Here is a 24,365-nt window from a genome sequence, read left to right on the forward strand (position 1 = left end):
CTCCTGACCCCTCAAAGCCTGTCCACCATCGACAAGATATATCAGTCAGGAGTGTAATGGAATATTCTCCATTTGCCTGGTTGAGTGCATTTCCAACTAAACTCAAGAAGCTGGACACCATCCAGGACAAAGCAGCCTGCTTGATTGCTATTCCTTCCAGGAGCATTCAATTTCTCCACCACCGATGAACAGTGGCAAACCGAAAATGGAGCCCCAATCTCTCGACCACCCCCCACCCCGCAATACCTGTTGGAGGATCCTAGAGCCCCCTAACCACACCTCATAAGGGCAGGGCACCCCAGGACCCCATCCCCGGCCCAGGCATGGCACTGCCAGCATGGCACTCTACCAATATAGCTGTGCCACCTATAGTGCCTGACAGTGCCAGCCTGGCATTCAGTTGGCATTGTCAGAATGCCCATCTGACACTGCCAGGGTGCCAATATGGCAGCACCAAGGTGCCTGAGTGGCATCAGCAGTGTCAGGGTGCCACACTGCCCAGAGCCTGATACCGGGGGGGGGTGTGCCTCTGATCGCCTAGGTCAGTGTTCTTCAAACGATTTTTCCGGAGGCCTATTTTTGTCGACCCAACCCGGCCGACCTTCGCGACCCACGCCGGCCGACCCTCGTGACCCACGCTGGCCGACCTTCGCGACCCACCATTTTCTCTTACCGTTAATACGAGAGGTGAGCCTGCTTGGTACTCACGATCTCATTCCAAACAGGTTCACAGGAAGAGAGGGCTATGCGCATGTCGGGTGCAGGATCTAGCCGGTTCCTTTGTGGCATCTTCATCTTTGTGAGGACGGAAAATCCAACCGCGCACATGTAGGTCGTTGTGAAGGACAAGAGCAACAAAATGCTTGTTTTACTCAGCTCCAGATACTCCTCAGAGATGCTACTCCAGAATGCTGACAGCCTCATTGACTTGTGCCGTGTTTTTAATATGCTGTCACAGCTGAGACGCATAAGCTCAGTTTCTTCTTTTGGTGGCAGCTGCAAGTTAAGAACTGATTCTGGGGTCTCAAACTCAAAGGGATTTTTCACCCACCTCCTCCCTCTCAGAATCTTAAACTTCTCCTCTGGAAAGTAGCGACCAAAATTGTCAATCAGGGCAGCCAGATGCAACTCAATAAGGCTTGCCAATCCATTTAGTTTCCTTACTAATGCTGTTTTCTTCAATGTGTCATAGCCGTGTGGGAAACATGTACTCGCAATTGCCAAACTTTCAATATCTTTTGGAAAGCTTAGATTTCTTCCGAGTGCCGAAAGCAATCATCATCCTTCCCTTGCAATTTGAGCTTCAGTTCATTTAGAATTGAAAAGGTGTCTGCAAGGTTGCTAGCATCCAAGCTTCATCAGCAAACAAATCAGCCAGAAGGGACAATTTCTCGAGGAGGAAAGCGTGGATTTCGTACCTCAGTCCGTAAGCTCTGAGTAGCACCCGACCCTTTGACATCCAACGTACGTCTGTGTGGAACAATAAATGTGTGTGCTCAGCCCCCATATCGGAACACAGAGTGTCAAAAAGTCTGGTTTTGAGTGGGCTGACTTTAATGAAATTCACAACTTTCACTATTCCTTTCAACACCACTTCAAGATTGGATGGAATTCCTTTCGATGCCAGTGCCTCACGGTGATTAAAACAATGATTCGAAACAATGTCCTGACCAGCTGCCTCCTTAATCCTGACTATAACTCCGCTGTTTTTCCCAGTCATGTTGGCTGCTCCATAACTTGTGATTCCTCTGCAATTACCCCAGTCGAGCCCGTGCTTTCCAACCACTAAACTATTCAAAACGTCAAAAATTTCTGCGCCAGTCGTGTGGGTTGCTAAAGTCAGGTAGCACAGCAAATCTTCAACAAATTCACTGTGCCAAACAAGGTTGCACAATCTGAAATTTCTGTACTTTCATCCAGCTGTATTGAGAATGCCTGCGCTGATTTTAAATGAGAAATAAACTGGGCTTTTAAATTCTCAGCAATATCAGAAATTCGCGAGCCACTGTGTTATCACTAAGTGGGATGCATTTCACTTTTTCAACAAACCTCTCACCTATGACCGTACGAACTATATCTAATGCTGCAGGGAGAAGAATTAATCTCTGTGCTATAGTGTGGGTCATTTTCTCTTCAGCTACACGGTAAGCTATCATGTAAGAGGCTAATTGTACTTTGTCGTTCAATGTAACATTTCTGCTGAGGACTTCAGCCGACGATTTAAGTTCTCGTTGGATTCTTTGAAAAAATGAAGGGGTTGTCCTCGAACTCGCCATGCTTAGTCTTCAAATGCCTTTGAAGTTTTGGGGGTTTTAAACTTTCATTTGCCAGCACTTCCCTGCATATAACGCACTTGGGCCTTGCATCCTGATTTGCATTGGTACAATTAATAAATCCATACCTTAAAAAATCGTCTTTATACTGCTTTGTGCCTGATTTCAGTTTCTTCTTAATGGGCTGTTCACCAGAGGCCCCGGAGCTCACACCAGCACTGCTTTGTTCTGGTGTGGACCCTCCTGAACAGCTCACACCGACACTGCTTTATCCTACTGTGGATTCTCCTGAACCACTCTCAGTGTGGTTTAGTTGTGAGATCCTTGCCTGTTTGTGTCTCTGGTCCTCTCTTCCTTATAACAAAATGATCCATTTTAAATTTTACTGTCCTGCTGCTTGTTTGCTGCTAACAAAATGGAGGAATCGCAATCGCGCCTAAAGCACGTGACATCGACATTCGGGGGGCGTGACCTGCCCTCTGCCTCCCTTTAGACAGGAAGATTAGATAGATTAGGTGATGCACTATCAATTACGACGAAACGAGAGTAGAGAGTAATCGAGGCTTTATTAAGCAGAGATGTGTTGCTTCCTACAGCTGCTGCCGAAATGGCTGCAGCTCGGTGAGCACATACATTTATACTCCGCCTACTGGGCGGAGCCAGCAGGCAGGGATCTACCCCCGTACCTGTAGTACAGGAGCCTTACCGTATTACTTCTCATATACTTCATATATACAAACAGTGGTGACTACCACATTCACCCCCTGTTAAAAAAAGAGTCCAGCAGGGGTGGTGGAAAAACTATTTACAAGTATGTGAGCATTTTTTAAATGTACAGTTTGGGGAAAAGTTCACAAATGTAGCCGGTCAGATGCCTTGATCCTCAGTTGTGAGCGCTGCAGTCCCGGTGGTGCTGCAGGCGCCGGCTTGGTCGCCGGTGATTCCGGGAGTGGTAGTCCTCATCTTCATCCCTGGGTGGAACCAATGGGAGGACGGATCATCCTGGAGCGGGGGCTGTGGTGAGGTGCGCTGGGGGGAGGATGGGTGGCACCGGGGCAGTTGGGGTGGGGGGTGGGTGGGGACCCAACTGGTGCCAGGTCCCTGAGGAGACTGTGTCTTGGCGGCCGTCGGGGCAGGCGTACTGCGGGTTTGCATAGAGTAGCTGTACCCTCTCGGCCAACTGGTCTGCCTTGTGGAGCCGCACGTGCTTGCGGAGGAGAACGGATCCTGGAGCTGCCAGCCACGTTGGGAGTGAAACCCCGGAGGTGGACTTCCTAGGGAAGGCAAGGAGACGTTCATGGGGGGTTGCATTAGTCACAGTGCAAATTAGCGATCAGATGGAGTGGAGGGCGTCGGAAAGGACCCCCTGCCAGTGGGAGACCGGGAGGTATATAGACCATAGGGCCAGCAGGACGGCCTTCCAGACCGTCATGTTCTCCCCCTCCACCTGCCCGTTTCCCCGGGGTTGTAGCTGGTCGTCCTGCTAGAGGCAATGCCCTTGCTGAGCAGGAATTGACGCAGCTCATCACTCATAAAGGAGGATACCCGGTCGCTGTGGACGTAAGCGGGGAAACCGAACAGAGTGAAGGTGCTATTGAGGGCTCTGATGACTGTGGCAGACGTCATATCGGGGCATGGAATGCCGAAGGGGTATCTGGAGTATTCGTCGACCACGTTAAGGAGGTACATGTTTCGGTCGGAGAAGGGGGGGGCCTTTTGAAATCCACGTTGAGGCATTCAAAGGGACGGGAGGCCTTCACCAGGTGTGCTTGGTCTGGCCGGTAGAAGTGTGGTTTGCTCTCCCCGCAGACCTGGCAGTCTTTGGTGGCTGCCCTGACTCCCGCAATGGACTGGGGTCGATTTATGGAGTGAAAGAACTGGGTGATCCCTGGGTGACAGAGACCATCGTGTAGGGCCTGGAATCGGTCCACTTGTGCGCTGGCACATGTACGTCAGGATAGGGCATCGGGGGGCTCGTTGAGCTTACCGGGGCGATACAAAGTCTTGTAATTGTAGGTGGAGAGCTCGATCCCCCACCTCAAGATTTTATCATTTTTGATCTTGCCCCGCTGTGTGTTATTGAACATGATGGCAACCGACCGTTAGTGAGGAGAGTGTATCTCCTGCCGGCCAGGTAATGCCTCCAATGCCGCACAGCTTCAAGGATGGCTTGGGCCTCCTTTTTGATGGAGGAGTGCTGAATTTCGGAGGCATGGAGGGTGCGGAAAAAGAATGCCACGGGTCTGCCTGCCTGGTTGAGGGTGGCGGCCAGAGCGACTTCTGAAGCATCGCTCTCGACTTGAAAGGGGAGGTTCTCGTCGACCGCGTGTATCGCAGCCTTGGCGATGGTTGGCGATGGTTGAAGGCCTGGTGAGCCTTGGCCGTCAGGGGGAAAACTGTGGAGTGAATGAGTGGGCGGGCCTTGTCCGCATAGTTAGGGACCCACTGGGCATAGTATGAGAAGAACCCCAGGCATCGTTTGAGGGCCTTGGGGCAGTGGCGGAGGGGGCGTTCTATGACCGCATGCAGTCGGGGTCGGGCCCTAGAACTCCATTTTGCACCACATAGCCAAGGATGGTTCAGCGGTTGGTGCTGAACACGCACTTCTCCTTGTTATACGTTAGGTTCAGGAGTTTGGCGGAGTGGAGAAATTTGAAAAGGTTAGCGTCGTGGTCCTTCTGGTCGTGGCCGCAGATGGTGACGTTATCGAGGTACGGGAAGGTGGCCCGCAGTCCATACCGGTCAACCATTCGGTCCATCTCCCATCGGATGACCGAGACCCCATTAGTGACGCCAAAGGGAACCCTAAGGAAGTGGTAAAGGCGGCCGTCTGCTTCGAACGCAGTGTATTGGCAGTCCGCCTTGCGGATGGGGAGCTGGTGGTAGGCAGATTTCAGGTCCACTGTAGAGAAGACACAGTACTATGCAATCTGATTGACCATATCAGATATGCGTGGGAGGGGGTACGCGTCGAGCTGCGTGGACCAATTGATGATCTGACTGTAGTCATTGACCATCCTGTGTTTCTCTCCAGTCTTTACAACTACCACTTGGGCTCTCCAGGGGCTGTTGCTGGCCTCAATGATGCCTTTCCGCAAAAGCTGCTGGACCTCCGACCTGATGAAGGTCCTGTCCTGGGCACTGTACCGTCTGCTCCTGGTGGCGACGGGTTTGCAATCCGGGGTGAGGTTTGCAAACAGGGAAGGTGGGTCGACCTTAAGGCTCGTGAGGCCGCAAATGGTGAGGGGGGGTTAGGGGTCTGTCGAATTTCAGAGTTAGACTTTGGAGGTTGCACTGGAAGCCGAGGCCGAGTAGCAAGACAGCGCAGAGGTTGCGGAGTGCATAGAGCCGGAAGTTGCTGAACTCTACACCCTGGACAGTGAGGGTGACTTAGCAGTACCCCCGGATCTCCACGGAGTGGGATCCGGAGGCCAGGGGGATTTGTTGGGTAATGGGGTGCACTGCGAGGGAGCAGTGCCATACCGTATTGGGGTGGATGAAGCTCTCCGTGCTCCTGGAGTTGTAAAGGCAAGGTGACTTGTGGCCATCGACCTTCAACGTTGTTGTCGCGGTTGCGAGGTTGTGTGGCCGGGACTGGTCGAACATGATGGAGGCAAGCTGCGGCTGGTGTTGGTGGGCCCCAGGCTGGTCGGCGGCGGTTGCGGGTGATAAGCGGCCCGATGAGGTGCCCGAAGTGCAGGGGTCCTGAGGCGCCATCCAAAATGGCACCAAAGATTGTTGCGCCCATAGGGCGCACGTGGTGGGCGGCGTTAAATATGGCGTCACCCACGGGCCGCACGACGTCTGATGGGGGGAAGATGGTGGCACCCACGGGCCGCACGTGGGTTGCGGGGACGATAATGGCGACACCCACCGGTCGCACGTAGGAGGTGCAGGAACAATGGGGCTGGTTACAGCGGTGATCGCCATTTATGCAGCGAAATGCCATTTATTCCCGCAGGCCTTGTAGATTGCGCTCCGCGCCAGGCAGCGCTGCCGGGGGTGCTTTCACTGCCCGCAGAAATAGCTTGGGCCCCCCCCCCCCCCCCCCGGGGTTGGCTGGCTGCTGCACGGCACAGGCTTGGGGTTGGCTGGGGGCGATCGCTGGTGGGGTCCACAATGTCCAGGAGGGGGGCGCCGTGTGGCCGGGGGCATACGCTTGTACATTACGGGAGGCTACCGTCAGTTAGGTTGCGAGTTTCTTGATCGGCGTGAGGTTGAGCAAACCCCCTTCTAAGAGGCGCTGGCGGATGTACGCCGACCCTATGCCCGTAACGAAAGCATCCCAGATTAGGAGTTTGGAATGTTCAACGGCCGAAACTGCCTGGCAATCGTAGTTCCTTGCCCAGATGTGCAGGGCCCGCCAGAAATCTTCCAATAACTCACCGGGGAGTTGTTGCCGCGTGGACAGGAGGTGCCTGGCGTAGCGTTTGTTGATCGGCCGGGTGTAGTTCTCTTTCAGAAGCGCCATGGCCGGATAAGGGGAAAACTATTGGAGCTCAACCGTGTGTACAGGATCTGTGTACAGGATCTGGGGGTTGTCCTGTCGCTGATCCGATGTAGGCTTCAAAGCAAGCTAGCCAATGGGCGAAGGCCGACGTGGCGTTGTCTGCTTGAGGGTGCAGCTGCAGGCGATGTGGCTTGATGCGTAGGTTCATCGCTGTAAAATCTCTGCTTAATAAATTGACGCACTATCAATTACGACAAGATGACAGTAGAGAGTAATCGAGGCTTTATTAAGCAGAGATGTGTTGCCTCCTCCAGCTGCTGCCGAAATGGCTGCAGCTCGGTGAGCACACACATTTATACTCCACCTACTGGGCGGAGCCAGCAGGGAGGGATCTACCTCCGTACCTGTAGTACAGGAGCCTTACTGTATTACTTCCCATATATGTCATATATACAAACAGTGGTGACTACCACATTAGGTAAAAAAAATATTCTCTGTCTCTGCAGCGGGCAGCTTTTAATAATGCCGGCTGCAAGCGGCCTTCAAAATGGCCGCAAACATATTTTTAAAAATCGGCTGCATTGCGCATGCGCGCCCAATCATTGGTGCGCATGCGCAAAACTACATAGTTTTGCGCATGCGCACCAATGATTGGGCGCGCATGTGCAATGCGGTCGATTTTTTTAATATGTTCGTGTCCATTTTGAAGGCCGCTTGCAGTCTGCATTATTAAAAGATGCCTGCTGCGGCTGATTCGCGCGATCGGGTGCGCCGCGAAGGACGGCTCCGCAACCCTCCCGACACCTGCCCGCTACCCACCCGTGGGTCGCGCCCCCTGAGTTTGAAGAACACTGGCCTAGGTGATGCCCACAAGTGCCATTCCACCTGGTCCACATTTGTGGAGACCAATGCTGATTTAAAAAAAAAAAATTTATAGCATCCAATTCTTTTTTTTTGCAATTAATTGGCAATTTAGCATGTCCATTCCACCTACTCTGCACATCTTTTGGGTTGTGGGGGCGAGACCCACGCAACAGGGGGAGAATGTGCAAACTCCACACGGGCAGTGACCCGGGGCCGGGATCGAACTCGGTTTCTCAGAGCTGTGAAGCAGCATTGCTAACCAGTGCGCCACCATCCCACCCAGACCAGTGCTAAATGGCCCCCGGATGGGAACTCCTGGGCATGGGAATTCAATCCCAGATGATGGTTAGATCAATGAGTGCCCCCACACACATATTCAAGTAGCCTAACTGCACACTTAAATATGCTAATTTGGGTGGAATCTAAATCATGACCTCTCGTGAGATCCTGTTGGATCTCGCAAGGCGTAACGAGTCAGGTAAATGTTGCGAGAGGCCTCTGGCGAGATATACCAGCCTCGTTGAGTCTGTTAATGGTACGGCCATTAGATTTCGCCCTTTAACTTTGCCTTTGTCTTTAATAGTTGTTCTCATTAGCTGAGAAGACTTCTCAAACTGACTGCATGTCTATTACCCCAGCAATTATGAACCAACCTAAAAAGTAAGGATGTGACCGATAGAACTTTCAAACAAATGAATGCAACTCCACAGTTGAGAAAGAAAAGTAACCCTGCCCAATAAATTGGAAGTTTCATTGTCCAATCTGCAGAAGGAGGTCATTGACAGTGCCTGTTATGGAGTATCAAGGATATTGATATCAATATGAGTGGTTTGCTGATGGGACCATTTCAGGATTCTGTATTACAGCCCATCTGATATAATGGCCGTCAGTCTGTCATCCTCAAGGACTGTTATCAAAGAATGACAGATGTAAATTTAAGATGAAATGAGCTGAGGATATGTCCTCTGGTTTGCCTGTTTATGCATGTTTATCAGGAAGAAACAGAAGGATTGCTGACTTCCATGCTTTTGGCGCTGTTTACTAGAAAGGAAATCCTGGTGTGCCTGGATGACAATTACTGGGAAAGGAAAGTTTACAGCGGGAATGCCTTGATCAATTACATTTATTTTCCAACTCGGAAACAATCAAATTAAAGTATTAATATAAACAGTAGAAATTCTAGGAGAAATGCGTCATTATCCAAGTTTCAGAGCAATTTTTAATAGAAATTCTGAAAATAAACTTGTCAATTTTCAGTCAGAACTCATCTGTAGAATGCAGGCAAGCATCAGACCTGAAACAGAATTCAGAGTAGTTTGCTGATTGGGGCAATGGGAAAACAGGCAGCTTCTTGGAGGAGCCAAGCTTGGATTCATGTCCCTGTTCCGTCACTGTCACTTGGTGAAAATCTTGGAGCTCTCTTCCACACTATGGGTGTCTCTAAACCACATGGACTGTAGCGGTTTGAGAAGGTGTCACCGCCACCACCTTCTCAAAAAACATTAGGGCTGGGCAACAAATTCTAGCCCAATCAGTGATGCACACATCCTGCAAAAGAATTTTTAAAAAGTTGGAAATTAACTGGAATGAAACAATTGGGGTTTAAGTGGGCAAAGGAGAGCTGCAGTGAATGGCAGGGGTAGATAGGAATACATGTGTGGAGTTCAGAGGAGCATTCATGCTCTTGCAAAAGTCACAAAAAAACAAAACATTCATCTGGTTTCAATGGGCCAAATGGCCTTCTTCTACATAGAACATAGAACATACAGTGCAGAAGGAGGCCATTCGGCCCATTGAGTCTGCACTGACCCACTTACACCCTCAATTCAACCCTATCCCCTGAACTCAATAACCCCTCCTAACTGACACTAAGGGCAATTAAGCATGGCCAATCCACCTAACCCACACATCTTTTGACTGCGGGAGGAAACCGGGGCACCCGGAGGAAACCCACGCACACACGGGGGGAACGTTCAGACAGACAGCGACCCAGCAGGGAATCGACAGCGACCCAGCAGAGAATCGAACCTGGGACTCTGGTGCTGTGAAGCCACAGTGCTAACCACTATGCTACCGTGCTGCCCTCCATGCTACCGTTCTGTGCCTGACTACTTTCAGAGCAACTTGCAGCAGTGCATCCAAGGACTATCTGTTCTGTGGCAAAAATCTTTTCTTTTGGCATTCAATTGTGGGCTCGAAAGTGAGAGTGATTCCCATTCTGGGACGGGATGGTGGACCACATGCAATCTTGCGCTGTTCAGTTATTTTTGAGCATCTATGAAAATCTCACCAATTCTTGTGTTGGGGGCAGGCAGGGTATCGCTGTCCTCACCATTACCTCATGGGGGTCGAAGATCTAGTTGCCATATTTAAAGGGCGCTCCGGTAGCCTGCACTATTCTTCGGCCTTTGCTTGGCCCCTGCTCCACCCTTCACTCCTAATGCTTCCTCATTCCCCTGCCATCTTCCATGCAACTTTCACTGCTGCCATCCGGTCTAAAGCATAGACTGGAATTTACAGGCTCTCTCCAAAGAGGAAAATGCATTGGCAATATTCAGTGAGGGTGGATCATTTGGCGAGGGGCCGCCAAGTAAATTGAAATCAATTCAAATTTTTAAAAATGAGGTCCGTGCCCTTTGTGGGCGTGAATTTTGGGACTCCACCGGCGAGGGGTGGGGAAAATTGGAAAAACAAGGGGCGGGATTTTCCGTTTCTGAGACTAAGGGCGAAATTCTCCCCCCCCCACGACGGGTGGGAGAATAGCGGGAGGGCCTTCCCGACTTTTTTGATGCCCTCCCGCTATTCTCCCCCCCCCCCGCCGAAATCCCGACACGGCCGGCAGCGATTCTCAGCTGTTAGAAGGGCCGAAGTCCCAGCCCTTTACGACCTTTTTACGAACGGCAAACACACCTGGTCCTGCCGTTCGTAAAAACGTCGTGACCACCTGGAAAAAAATAACCATGGCACCGATTGGCACGGCAGTACCACGGCCGTGCCAAGGGTGCCATGGGCACGCGATCGGTGCCCACCGATCGCGGGCAGCGGGCCCGATGCCCGCGCACTATTTGTCCTTCCGCCGCCCCGCAGTATCAATACGCGGGGCGGCTGAGGGGCAACCCGGACCGCGCATGCGCGGGTTTCGCGCAAAAACGCGATGACGTCACCCGCGCATGCGCGGGTGGAGTCTTCCCACCTGCGCATGCGCGGCTGACGTCATATGACGCGTCAGCCGGCGCTAAGTCCGACAAGCGGGCTTAACGATTTTCGTTAAGCCCGACTTGTCGGAGCCTCCGACGTCGGGATGCTAGCCCCGACGGGGGACCAGAATCGGTCCCCCGTCGGGAAGGGGCGCGATTCTCCCGTTTTGGGAGAATTTCGCCCTAAGTGTTGACGCCAAAGGAGAATCTGTGGACTTTTATGACAGAAGAACCGACGCCGGCCTGGACCGATACCGCTACCATTGAGGGGCTAGCACCGGTGCCACGTGGAACACACTCAATTCCACTGGAAAATGGGATGGGATACGCTGGGTCCATGATCGACACTGGGGAGGCTGACATGCTGCAGCCGCACATACACATTACAAACCCCACAGACACTTACCCCAGCCAAAAAGATGGCACGGATTGTGCCGGAGCACGGCCATACAGCTGATTGGTCGTCTGGGGCTGGAGGGCACCCGGGGGAGGGGGGGGGGGGGGGGGGTTGCCCTGAGGGCCATATATTCAATCCATGGCATCAAGTTCAAAATGTACTGTTAGCGGTGTGTGCAGCTGCATGGCTTCCCTGCTGGCTGCGGCAATGGTGTTCCATGTCTGTCCACCCTGACCCCACAGCCCACCTCCTGGCCACCCCGCGCTACTCCCCCCGGCCCTGGCAGAAGCCAAGCTTAATGGCCGAGGGATCAACGGCGAGAGTCTTCTCCTGGCCAGTGGCACAACTATCCGCACACGATGGCCACGTTGGACACTTTCCGTACCCCCTCTCTCTCCCTCACCCGCATGATTCTTTGGTTGTGGTCACACGGAATCTGCACATTTACGTGTCCGTGATGGTCAAAAACAACCATCTAACTATTCTAATCCCATTTTGCAGCACTTGGCCCATATATTGTATGCTTTGGAATTGCAAGTGCATATCTAAATACTTCTTTAATGTTATGAGAGTCTCTGCCTCCACCACCCTTTCAGACAGTGAGTTTCAGACCCCCCCCCCCCCCCCCCCCCCCCCCCCCCCCTCTGGGTGAAAATTGTCCTCACATCCCCACTAAACCCCCTGCCCCTTACCTTAAATCTATGCCCCCTGGTCATTGATCCCTCCACCAACGGGAAACATCTCCTGTGTACCCTATCTATGCCCCTCATAATTTTAGACATCTCAATCATGTTGCCCCCTCAGTCTCTTCTGTTGCAAGGAGTTTGCACGCTCTCCCTGTGTTCGCGTGGCTTTCCTCAGGGTGCTCTGGTTTCCTCCCACAGTCCAAACATGTGCAGGTTAGGTTGATTGGCCATGCTGAAATTGCCCCTTAGTTTACAAAAGTGTGCAGGTTAGGTGGAGTTACGGGGAGTGGGTCTAGGTAGGGTGCTCTTTCAGAGGGTTGGTGCTGACTTGATGGGCTGAATCGCCTCCTTCTGCACTATAGGGATTCTATGGAAAACAACCCCAATCTATCCAAGTGACATCCCTTGTGGTAGATGAAAGCCCCTGGCTGCCCTGCTGGTGCTTTGATGGCTACGTGAATATAATCAATTAACCAATGAACTCTGATACTGTAGGAAACAGCCATGGCTGTAAAGCCTCTGGCTGTTTCCACTTGACTGTTAGTGTCACCTGTTAAGGAACTATATTGATATTGCCAGTCTAAACACGGCATCAGTGAAGTTGTTTATGCACTGATGTGTTGCAGGCTGGATGATCCACTGATGTTTCCACAGGCAGCCCAGAGTGAGTCAGAGGAGATGAAGATCATGGCAACTGTCACTTTCAAGGCCAAAGTGATCGTGTGGCCACCCACACAACTGGAGGCTATCTCAGCCACTAGCATGTCACATAGGGATGTGACAGTCTCTTGTGACAGGCAAAGGGCTGGATTCTTCATTCCTGAGGCCAAGTGCTGACGCCAATGGATGATCCGTGGTGTTTCACGATGGGAAAATCAGCGCAGAAAACCTCACCGATTTTGTTACTGGTGAGGGGTGAAACACCCACGGAATGCATGGAAACGATTGGGTCTCGTGTTGCACATGTATAGGGCTGACAAGCTTCAGCCGTGTGTTTGCCTATACCCCACACACATGCACCAGTCGCGCTGGAAAAGATGGTGCTGGCTGTGCTGGATTGCGTACCCATCCACCACTCCCCAAGCTCTGGTGGAAGTTCCCGGCCAGTGGAAAGGATCTTGCTGAGTGTGGCGGCGCTGGACCCTGTCCATATGCCCTCTCTGTCTCCCCACATCCGGCACGCCAGGGTCCCGACCTCTGGGACCACACGTGGCCCGCGCTGTCGGGAATTCGGTCCATCGGAGGCAGAGCATCGAGGGTGGGCTGGCTAATCACATACCAACGGGGTTGCAACTGTGCAAGGCATGCATCCCGGTGAATTTGATTTGGAGGGGCCGGAGCATCGCGACCCAGCATCAAGCCGGTGCCTGTCCCGATTCCGGCATCGGGAGTCCATACTCCGCCTGATCGCGTTCCCGATTTCGGGTGACGCAGAATCTCGGCCAAAGTCTCCAGAGACACTGTTGCTCCATCATTAGATAGGACATTCGGACCCTGTAAATCTGATTAATAGGGTACTTCTGCCTTCCTGCTGCTGCCTCCACTCTGCAGATTCTTAATCCTCAGCAGCTTGTCCACCTTCCTGCAGCTCATGCCCCAGTCCAAGTACAGACTCCTCCTTCTCCACGTCCTCCTCACTGGAGTAGATGCCTCCCAGAGAAAGTGCAATTCTCAATTTCACACAACAAATGGTGCAACTTTCTGGACACTCCGCTGAGGAATAACCCTTGAATCTGATCAGAGGTGTATGTGCAGCAATGTTTTCCAAAATAACTAACTGCCGGCAACCTCCTGCTAAAGTCAGACATAGCTTCAGCCTTTATATCCACCCTTTCATCATCCCTGAAAAGAAGCATAATTCTCACCAGCTGTGTTTCCCTTGAACCCACCTTATTATAGCCTCGGCAATGTTTTATGGCAGTCAATTGGGTCGTTTGACACCTTAATTGAATTTAAGTATCAATTTCAAAATGGCGGGCAGGCTGTTGCTCTCGGAGTCCACCCACCCTGCTTTACTGGCGTAACGATGTTGGGTTTATGACCCGATGTCAGCATACTAGATTTAACGTTTCTGAAGGACTATACCAGCCATGTAAAATTCTGCGGGACGTGGGTATCACTTGCAAGGCCTGGATTTATTGCCCATCTATCTAGTCCTTGAGAAGTTGTGGGGGAGCCATTTTCTTGAACTGATGAAGTCCTTGTGGTTGTTAGATTCTCTCTTATTGGAGCTGGTCATCGCCCGGCACTTGTATGATGTGAATGTTACTTGCAACTTATCATCCCAAGTCTGAATGTTACCTAGGTCTCGCTGCATAAGGGCACTAACTGTTTTATTATAACAAAAACAAAGAAAAATACAGCACAGGAACAGGCCCTTCGGCCCTCCAAGCCAGCACCGACCATGCTGCCTGTCCAACGTAAAACCTTCTATACTTCCGGGGTCCGTATCCCTCTATTCTCATCCTATTCATGTATTTGTCAAGATGGCCCATAAATACCACTATTGTACCTACTTCCACCACTTCCTGTGGCAGCGATTTCCAGGCACATTACCCTCTGCATAAAAAAACTTCCCTCGCACATCTCCTCTAAACTTTGCTCCTCACACTAAAACTTATGTCCCCTAGTAATTGACACTTCCACCCTGGGAAAAAGCTTATGACTATCCACTCTGTCCATGCACCTCGTAATTTTGTAGACTTCTATCAGGTTGCCCCTTAATTTCCATCATTCTAGGGAGAACAAACCAAGTTTATCCAACCTCTCCTCAGAGCTAATGCCCTCCATACCAGGAAGCATCCTGGTAAACCTGTTCTGTACCCTCTCCAAAGTTCTCCACATTCTTCTGGTAGTGTGGCGACCAGGATTGAACACTATGTTCCATGTGTGGCTTAACTAAGGTTCTATACAGCTGTAACATGACTTGCCAATTTTTATACTCAATGCCTTAGCAGATGAAGGAAAGCATGTTGTATGCCTTCTTGACTACCTTCTCCACCTGCGTTGCCACTGTGCACCCGTATACCCAGGTCCATCTGCCTGTCAATACTCTAAAGGGTTCTGCCGTTTACTGTATATTTCCCACCTGTATTAGACCATCAAAATGCATTACCTCACATTTGTCCAGATTAAACTTCATCTGCCATCTCTCTGCCCAAGTCTCCAACCAATCTATATCCTGCTGTAACCTCTGACAGTCCTCATTGCTATCCGCAATCCGACCAAACTTACTATTCAGACCAGTTACATTTTCCTACAAACCATTTATATATAATACAAACAGCAAATGTCCCAGCACTGATCCCTGCGGAACACCACTAGTAACAGCCCTCCATTCAGAAAGGCACTCTTCTACTACTACCCTCTGTCTTCTATGATCGAGCCAGTTCTGCATCCATCTTGCCAGCTCACCTCTGATCCCATATGACTTCACCTTCTGTACGAGTTTTCCATGAGGGACCTTGTCAAAGGCCTTACTGAAGTCCATGTTGACAACATCCACTGCCCTACCTTCATCAATCAGCTTCCTCAAAACATTTGATGAAGTTACTGAGACACAACCTCCCCTTCACAAAACCATGCTGCCTCTCACTAATACGTCCACTTGCTTCCAAAAGGGAGTAAATCCTGTCTCGAAAAATCCTCTCCAATAATTTCCCGCCCACTGAGGGAAAGCTCACCGGCCTGTAATTACTTGGATTATCCTTGTTACCCTGCTTAAACAAAGGAACAACGTTAGCTATTCTCCAGTCCTCTTGACCTCACCTGTAGCCACTGAGGATGCAAACATTTCTGTAAAGGCCACAGCAATTTCCTCCCTTGCCTCTCTCAGTGTTCTGGGGTAGAACCCATCAGGCCTTGGGGACTTATCTACCTTAATGTTTTTCAAGACGCCCAACACCTCCTCCTTTTTGATCTCAGTGTGACCATACCATTGACATACCCTACCCCAGACTCATCATCCACCAACACATTCTCTTTGGTGAATACTGATGCAGAGTACTCATTTCTTCCCATATCTCTCCCATTTCCTCTGACTCCACGCAAAGATTCCCTCCTCTATCCTGGAGTGGGCCAACCTTTACCCTGGCTAACCTCTTGCTCTTTATATCCGTATAAAAAGCCTTGGGATTTTCCATAATCCTGTTTGCCAATAACTTTTATGACCCCTTTAGCCCTCCTGACTCCTGGCTTAAGTTCCTTCCTACTCTACTTATATTTCTCACGAGCTTCGACTGTACCCAACCTTCCAGCCTTTACAAATGCTTCCTTTTCCTTTTGGACAATAGCCCTCGCGTTATCCAAGGTTCCCGAAATTTGCCATACATATCCTTCTTCTTTATAGGAACATTCCAGTCCTGAATTCCTATCAACTGACATTTAAAAGCCTCCCACATGCCAGATATTGATTTACCCTCAAAGATCGCAGTAGCACAGTGGTTAGCACTGTTGCACCACAGTGCCAGGGTCCCAGGTTCAATTCCCGCTTCGGTCACTGTCTGTGTGAAGTCTGCACGTTCTCCCTGTGTTTGCGTGGGTTTCCTCCGGCCACTCCGGTTTCTTCCCACAGTCCAAAAATGTGCAGTTTAGGTGGATTGGCCATGCTAAATTGCCCTTAGTGTCCAAAAAGGGTTAGGTAGGGGTTACTGGGTTACGGGGTTAGGGTGGAAATGTGGGCTTGGGTGGGGTGCCCTTTCTGGGGGCTGGTGCGGATTTGATGGGCCGAATGGCCTTCTTCTGCACTGTAAATTCTATCAAATCTATTAAATCTTTCCACCCCAACCTAAATTCTTCAGTTCCTGCCTAATATTGTTATTGCTACCTGCTGAATTGTAAATGGAACTAACTATTGTGCAACGTGAAGTGAATCTGTCCACTTGTAATCCTATTTCTAATCCGATTTCTAATGTCATTGATGAAGCAGCAAACAAGGTTGGACCTTGGACATTGTCCTGTGGAACCCCTGCAATAATGTCCTGAGGCTGATATGAATGGACTTCAATAACCACATCCCGTCTGTATTCTGCTGAGTATGACAGCAACCAATGGAGAGTTCCCCCTATTCCAATTGATTTTAATTTTACTTGGGATGCTCAACGGCACACTCGGTCAAAGGCTGTCTTGATATCAAGGGCAGTCACTCTCACCTGAACTCTGGAGTTCAGCCCTTTGCTCCATAATAATACCAAAGCTGTTACGGAGTTGAGTCACCCTGGCCGAACTCAAAGTAAGCATCATCGAGCTGACTATTGTTGAGCAAGTGCTACTTGATAACATTTTCTCTGACATCTATCTTCCATCACTTTACTGATGATCGAGTGTGGCCCGATGGGGTGATAATTAACCAGAGTCGATTGTCCTGCATTCTGTGAACAGGACATAGCTGGGCAATTTTCCACTTTGTCCGGCAGATGCCGTGCTGGAACAGCTTGATGAGGGGTGCAGCTAGTTCTGGAGCGAAAGGCCACCGCGTTACAGTCGGGATGAGCTCAGGCACCATTGTCTTTGTTGTATCCAGTGGACTTGCTGTTTTTTGATAACATGCAGCGTGAATCAATTTGGTAGAATATTGGCTCCTGTGTTGGTGGGGACCTCATGAGGAGACGGAGATGGATCATTCAATCAGCACTTTCGGCTGATGAACACTTCAGCATTGATTTCTTCAGATCATTCGTAGGTCAGTGCCACATACCTAATACAATCCTCTGAAAACACAAAGAAAATTCTTACCCAACTCTTTCAATGTAGGTATGCATTGCTTTACCATGCCTTCAACCTTAAAGCTCTCCTCTGCAGTACTGTAACCTCTGGCTCACCATAAACTTTGGACAGTATTTTCTCCAATATTGGCAAAGGCCGATGTCATGTGGAAAAGTGGCATTTAACGTCATTTAACAGCTTTTCACGTCATTTAGTGTGGCACTCAGAGCCAAAATATTTCATTCAGGTGTTCCACGCTGCATTCATGGTGGGCAGCCTCGGATTCACCTGCACTGCCATCGCCTCAGTGCTTTAATTATCGGGATACCACATTTATAGGCCACCCCAATACACAGCAGCCACACTTCGCAGTTCGCCAGGAAGTGATGGCTCGATGCTGTGAAGACACACCGTGACATCAGGGCATCAATGTCACAAACCCAGCATGGAGGTGGCAAGGATGGTCAGTGTAAGCGCCCTGCCAAGAGGACAGCCACCCAGTGCAGAACGAGAATGAATGATCTCTTCCGTTTTGCCAGGTAAGTCATTCTTCTCCTCATTCTCAATGCACACACCCATTACACACCCACAGGGATCTCAGTCACTGCCAGTTCAAGAGACACCACTACTCACTCTACCACACACATCTTTACCTCCCCTATGGGTCAGTGCTCATCAACTTGTTGGTCCCACTCACCATCCATATGCCAGTGGTCCCTATTGTAGTCATGTAAAATGGCCACCTGTAAAGGACCGTGGGAATTGTGGTCAATTTGTGACACAGACAGGTACACAGCCTCTATGTATTGTGCAAAGAAACCAGACTTGACTGAAACTTGCATCCAAAAAGAATCAATTACCATTTTCCCCAAGACAATAGCATTCGCATTAAGGACTATCAATGATAGCAGACTAACCGTGCCACCCCCCCCTTATTTGCAAAGACCTACATGCCTGGGCAATGATAGCTAGGACCCGCCCAACCATCGAGGTATCCGTCCCCTAATTGGCTAAGATCGACGAGGGTGACCCTATCGATCCATTGTACCTGGATTAAGGACCACCCAAAAGGGTACGAAAGAGACGAAGGATAAAAAGCCCTGCACACTAGAGATCGGTCTCTTTTGGGACCGGCATGTGCGCGACCAACTGTAGCAGAACAACCAAGGGGAAATTGCAAATCACGCTGGTGCAGGTGTCCAAATCCCTGTTCCCAAAGAAGGGTAAGGATCCGATGGAAAGTGGGTCTTATAGGCCCATTTCCTTGTTGAACACCGATGCAAAGGTGCCAGCAAAGATCCTGGTGAGGTGTTTGGAGGATAGCGTTCTGGAAGTGGTCTCCGAGGATCAGACTGGCTTTGCCAAGGAGAAACAATTGTCGGGTAACATTCGACGGCTTTTGAGTGCAGTCATGACCACATATAGAGGGAAGGTTCCAGAAATAATTACTTCTTTGGACGCAGAGAAGGTATTTGATCGGGTGGAATGGAGGTACTGTTTTGAGGTCCTGAGACGGTTTGGGTTTGGATCAACGTTTATCTCCGGGTGAGAGCTTCTTCCCCACAGCTACTAGACTCCTCAACGAGTCTCCCTCGGACTGATCTGATCCCTGTAAGGCACTATTCACGATGCCCTATGCTGCTCTTGCTCATGTATTTGCTTTGTTCAGCTCTTGTTCTGCACTGTAACCAATTACTTATTTGCTGATTTACTTTGTCGATTATTCTTTTTGTCTACTGTGTGCATACTGTGTACGTCCCCTTGGCTGCAGAAAATGCTCTTCCCTGGCTGGGTGCACAGACTTGGGAATCTTGCCATTCAAGCTGGCCAACATGAGATTCCGTATCTTGGTATTAAGGTGGTCCATGAGTTGGCCATGATGCACAAATTGAATTGGCCCAGGAGGTGATGAGATGGGACCTAAAGAGATGGGATGCTCTCCTGCTTCCTTTGGCGGGTAGAGTACAGACCATAAAAATGAACATTCTCCTGAAGTTCCTTTTTGTGTTTCAGTCTCACCCAATTTGTCTCCCTAAGGCATTTTATTCTGAGGGTAGATAAGTTAATTTTGGCCTTTGTGCGGGCGGGAAAGACACCCAGGATCTGGAGAGTCTCCCTGCAGAGGGGATGGCAGTGGGGAGGGAGGGAGTGGTGGTGGAGTTGGCACTGCCATGTTTATTATATTATCACTGGGCGGTAAATATAGAAAAGGTGCGGCAGTGGTGGGGGGAGTAATGTTTGGGGAGGGGCAAATGGAGGAGACTTCTTGTTTAAAGGCATTAGTACCTGCCCCTCTCCCATTCCCCCCGGCTAGGTATACTGCAAGCCCAGTGGTGGTGGTATCGCTTAATATTTGGAATTGCTCAGGCGGCACTTCAAGGTTGGGGGGGCGGGGGGGGGGGGGGGGGGGGGGGGGGGCATGTTGGGAATGGCGGCAATCTGTGAAAATCATAAATTTCCACCGTTGGGGACAAATGCAACTTATAGGAGCTGGAGAAGGGAGGGGGTCGAGAGGACTAGGGAGTAGTTTGAGGTGGGTAGGTTTGAGGGGCTGGAGGTGTTGAGGGGGTGCAATATACAGGTGTGAGACTTTGTTCATAAAGAGTTTCCTTTATTCCCTCAGCTGCTGAAGCACAAGTTGATGGATAGATTGTTATCATGCGATGAGCTGAGGGAAGGGAAGATCTCGGAAATAAATGGGTGGTTCCTGGAGATGGGTAAGGCTCCGTTAGAAGAGATAAAGGGGAAGGGAGAGGAGAAGCTGCAGGGAGGGGCTGGAGTGAAATACTGTATTGGGCGAACTTGACCTCCTCTTGCCCCAGGATGAGCTTGATTCAGTTTAAAGTAGTTAACAGGGCTCATATGAGTGGACTGTTCCCAGATGTGGAGAACAGGTGCGAGAGGTTCTCAACTGGACTGGCAAATCACGTGCATATGTCTTGGTCGTGCCTGAAATTGGTTGAGTTCTGAGCATCGGTGTTTGAGACTTGGTCAATGGTCATGGGGGTGAGGTTTTCGGAGTGTCGGAGTTGCTAGAGCTGCTGGAGGGGAAGGGGGCCGATGTTGTGGCCTTTGCCTCTCTGATTGCCAGGCGACGAATCCCACTTGTGATGGAGGTTGGTGGTGCCACCCAGGGCTTTGATATGATTGGGGAATGTGGCAGAATTTCTGCAAATGAAGAAAATTAAATTTGACCTCAGGGGATCGGAGGAGGGGTTCCATTTGAGGGCGATGCCGTTCATCTCTGGGGGGAGGGGAGGATGAGGAGGAGGGTTTGGGGGGGGGGGTGGAAGGGGACTGGGGGTTTGAGTTGGGGGTAAAATTAGTTAGTTTATAAAGATATAAAAATGACAAACTGTCTGTATTATAGTTGTGCGTGTTTGTTATGATTGTGGAAACTTTTGTATTGTTTGGAATAAAATATATATAAAAAAAGAAAGTGACAGCAGATCAGCGGGTCTCCTTATATATTTATATGTCTAGGTGCATGTTTGAGTGCAACAGTCTCCACACCAGATGCGGAGATGACTGTTACTATTAAAGTGACAAACTCAATGTAATTGATGCCTGAGGCAGTGTAAGTCTGGCTGCTACAGTTTTAAGATGATTAACATGTTCCATTTTACTTCAGGAATAAAATAAATTAACCCAATTTTCTCCTGCCGCTTTATGCAAAAATTCATTGTGCAACCTACATTTCAATCAAACATCCAATCTCCTTTGTCACACAGCTCATTCAGCTTGCTGTCCTGGGGATGTTTCATTATAATCAGAATTAGTTACATCTCCTTTCATAAGACTGTTAAAATAACATGTCTGTGTTGTACTGCAAGACTCTGAGGCAATCATTTAAATTTTATTTCATACATATTCATTTAAACTGCAAGATTATCTATTATCACATATTGCAGCTGAAATTATGGCTGAAACATTCGAACTTTGGAGCAATTGTCGTACAATTTGTGCTTCTACCAACACGCAGTGCCCACTGCTTTTTACTGGCAGATGATTCAAATGAAAAGTTCAAGGTCACAAAATTCTGCCCCTGAGCACCACTGGTTTCAATGCTATGAGAACCTGGAGTGGCTAAAAATAGTGCCAGATCAACCTCTGGCCACTTCTGCCATGGCTCATATGGATCACCCATGCTTGAAAAGGTGACACAGCGAGTGTGCCGTGCACGTGCCAGAAGTATATAAGCTGGGCAGATCGTGATCTCAGTCAGCATCCAACACTGATCGGGCCCAGTTGGCCCATTGGGTCTCACAGGTCTGCTTAATTTCCATACTTAAAGACGAGCTGAAAAAGGAGTCCCACTCAAACAAGCACTATTCAAAGTAGTCAGCATGAGATTTCCCGACAAGGTGCTTTTGACCTTCTTTTTCTACTTCATTGTTAGTGGAAGTGCTGTATAATAATAATAATCTTTATTGTCACAAGTAGGCTTCCATTAACACTGCAATAAAGTTACTGTGAAAAGCACCTGGTCGCCACATTCTGGCGCCTATTTGGGTACACAGAGGGAGAATTCAGAATGTCCAAATTACCTAACGAGCACGTCTTTCGGGACCTGTGGGAGGAAACCAGAGCACCCGGAGGAAACCCAAGAGACATGGGGAGAATGTGCAGACTCCGCACAGACAGTGGCACAAGCTGGGAATCGAACCTGGAATGGTGGCGCTGTGAAGCCATAGTGCCAACCATGGTGCTATCGTGTTGCTGGAGGAATTCTAAGTTGTTGAAGTAAGAATGGAGTGGTGATGAACCATGGCAATGAAGTTTGAAACAGTTCCCTCTAATTTTCCTTTGCTATGGTTGGCCTGTCTTTTGAACTTTGTGGCTCCTTTATGATTGATGTGTGGCTGAATATGCACACGTCTTATGGGACAGCTTCATGCATATGTCCTGTATGTCCTCTGAATAGTAAGTTCTGGATTGCTGTGCAGCTTGGATGGAGCACTGGTTGAAGCCCTCTGAGCAGAGAGCTTGGGTCTCACTATTGCAGTCCCTATGGAATGATAAGGTGATGGAGCACAGACAACAGGGAGGGAAGTAATGCACAGAGAGGGGAGACGGCTTTCAACAGAAGTCAATACCTATTTCGGGCACTTAGAGAATACTTCTCCGATCTTCACCTCAACCAGGAGGTTTGAGGTGGCTATAATTCACCGAGGAGGTGGTCACTGAACTATGCCACCTCCTCAATCGGACCCACAGCCTCAGAGCAGTACAAGAATGGTGTTATGAATGGCCCTCAATTTCCATATTTCCATATCTTTCCAGGCTGGAGCCAGCACCATCTCTCAGTTCGTTCTGCATCACTACAACATAGGTCAGCTGATTGGGACAAGGAGGAGGGATTCACTGTCTTCCTCAATGTAGAAAGAAACAGGAGGAGTGGGCAGATGACTTTGTCAGGGTAGAAGGATTCCCAATGGTGTGGGGAGGCATTCGCTGCATGCAGGTGACTCAATAGAGAGATGGTTACATTAAAAAAAAACACTCCTTTAACATATTCTTAACTGCAAGACCCATGCATAGTGCATCATATTGGTTAGTGTCTGATTTTTATTATTTATTCATTGGATGCGGGCATCGCTGGCAATGTTTGACCATCCCTTCATTTCTACCCTGAGCCTGATTAAATTGGATATCTTAAATGAAAGAACTGAACAGTTTAAATTAAATTGCAGTCCAAACCTTAGACCGGCTTTGGGAATTCAGACTTGGTCAATGCCAAATACAGAACCCACAGATAAACGGCCAGAACTTGTCTAGACCTGCCCTGTCAATCACACATCAGGAGATCATCAATCCTATTGATATGCACCGATTTGTTTTGGGTAGTCCAGATCGAGCCAGACTTTTGGACACCAAGAGTTCTTGCCATTAACTTATATGGCCTCAGCTTATGTGTAAACAACATTACCAGAGATGGACGCCTGCGGGCAGGCCTGGTGTCCTTTAAAGCGATCATCAAGAAATCCATTGGGTGTTGGGACCCCCTCCCGAGACCTCATTAGCCGGAAGCCAGAGAAGTTTCTGAAAAGGTGGGTAGGGTGGGTGATAAAGGTCAACGCCCAAGACACGCCTGCAGTGAAGGGTCCATGCAGAGGCAATCAAGATGTCTGATCAGAGGCGGAAGGAAGGAGCGTGAGAGACCCACCTTCGCAACGATGAACCAGTTTTAAAATAAATTTAGATTACCCAAATCTTTCTTTCCAAATAAGTGGCAATTTAGCGTGGCCAATCCACCTACCCTGTGCTTTTAGGTTATGGGGGTGAGATCCCTGCAGACACATGGAGAATGTGCAAACTCCACATGGACAGAGACCCGGGGCTAGGATTGAACCCAAAGAGAGACAGTCAGTCATTTGGAACCATATTGCCCATGCTGCATCTGGCTGAGCATCTGTGCAACGAAGAGCATCAGTATTGAATTGGGGGAGACCCAGCTTGCGGTGCCTGACGGTAGCACAGCCGCTGTTGGCACCCATGGTTTGAGAGTTTGAATCTGCGAAAGCGTGAGTGATGATGGCTGTCTTGTGGACGGGACTGGAACTCAAAGTAGTAGAACTGCAACAGTAGTAGAGTCGCCAACTTTAAGGGCATTTAAGTGGTCACTGGATAGACATATGGATGAAAATGGAATAGTGTAGGTCAGATAGGCTTCAGATGGTTTCACAGGCCGGCGCAACATCGAGGGCCGAAGGGCCCGTACTGCGCTGTAATGTTCTATGTTCTATGTTCTAAAGTGCACATACATAAATCCCAGCCTTTTGCAGAGGGAAATGG

Source organism: Scyliorhinus canicula, chromosome 17, assembly GCF_902713615.1.
Source record: "Scyliorhinus canicula chromosome 17, sScyCan1.1, whole genome shotgun sequence".
NCBI lineage: Eukaryota > Metazoa > Chordata > Chondrichthyes > Carcharhiniformes > Scyliorhinidae > Scyliorhinus > Scyliorhinus canicula.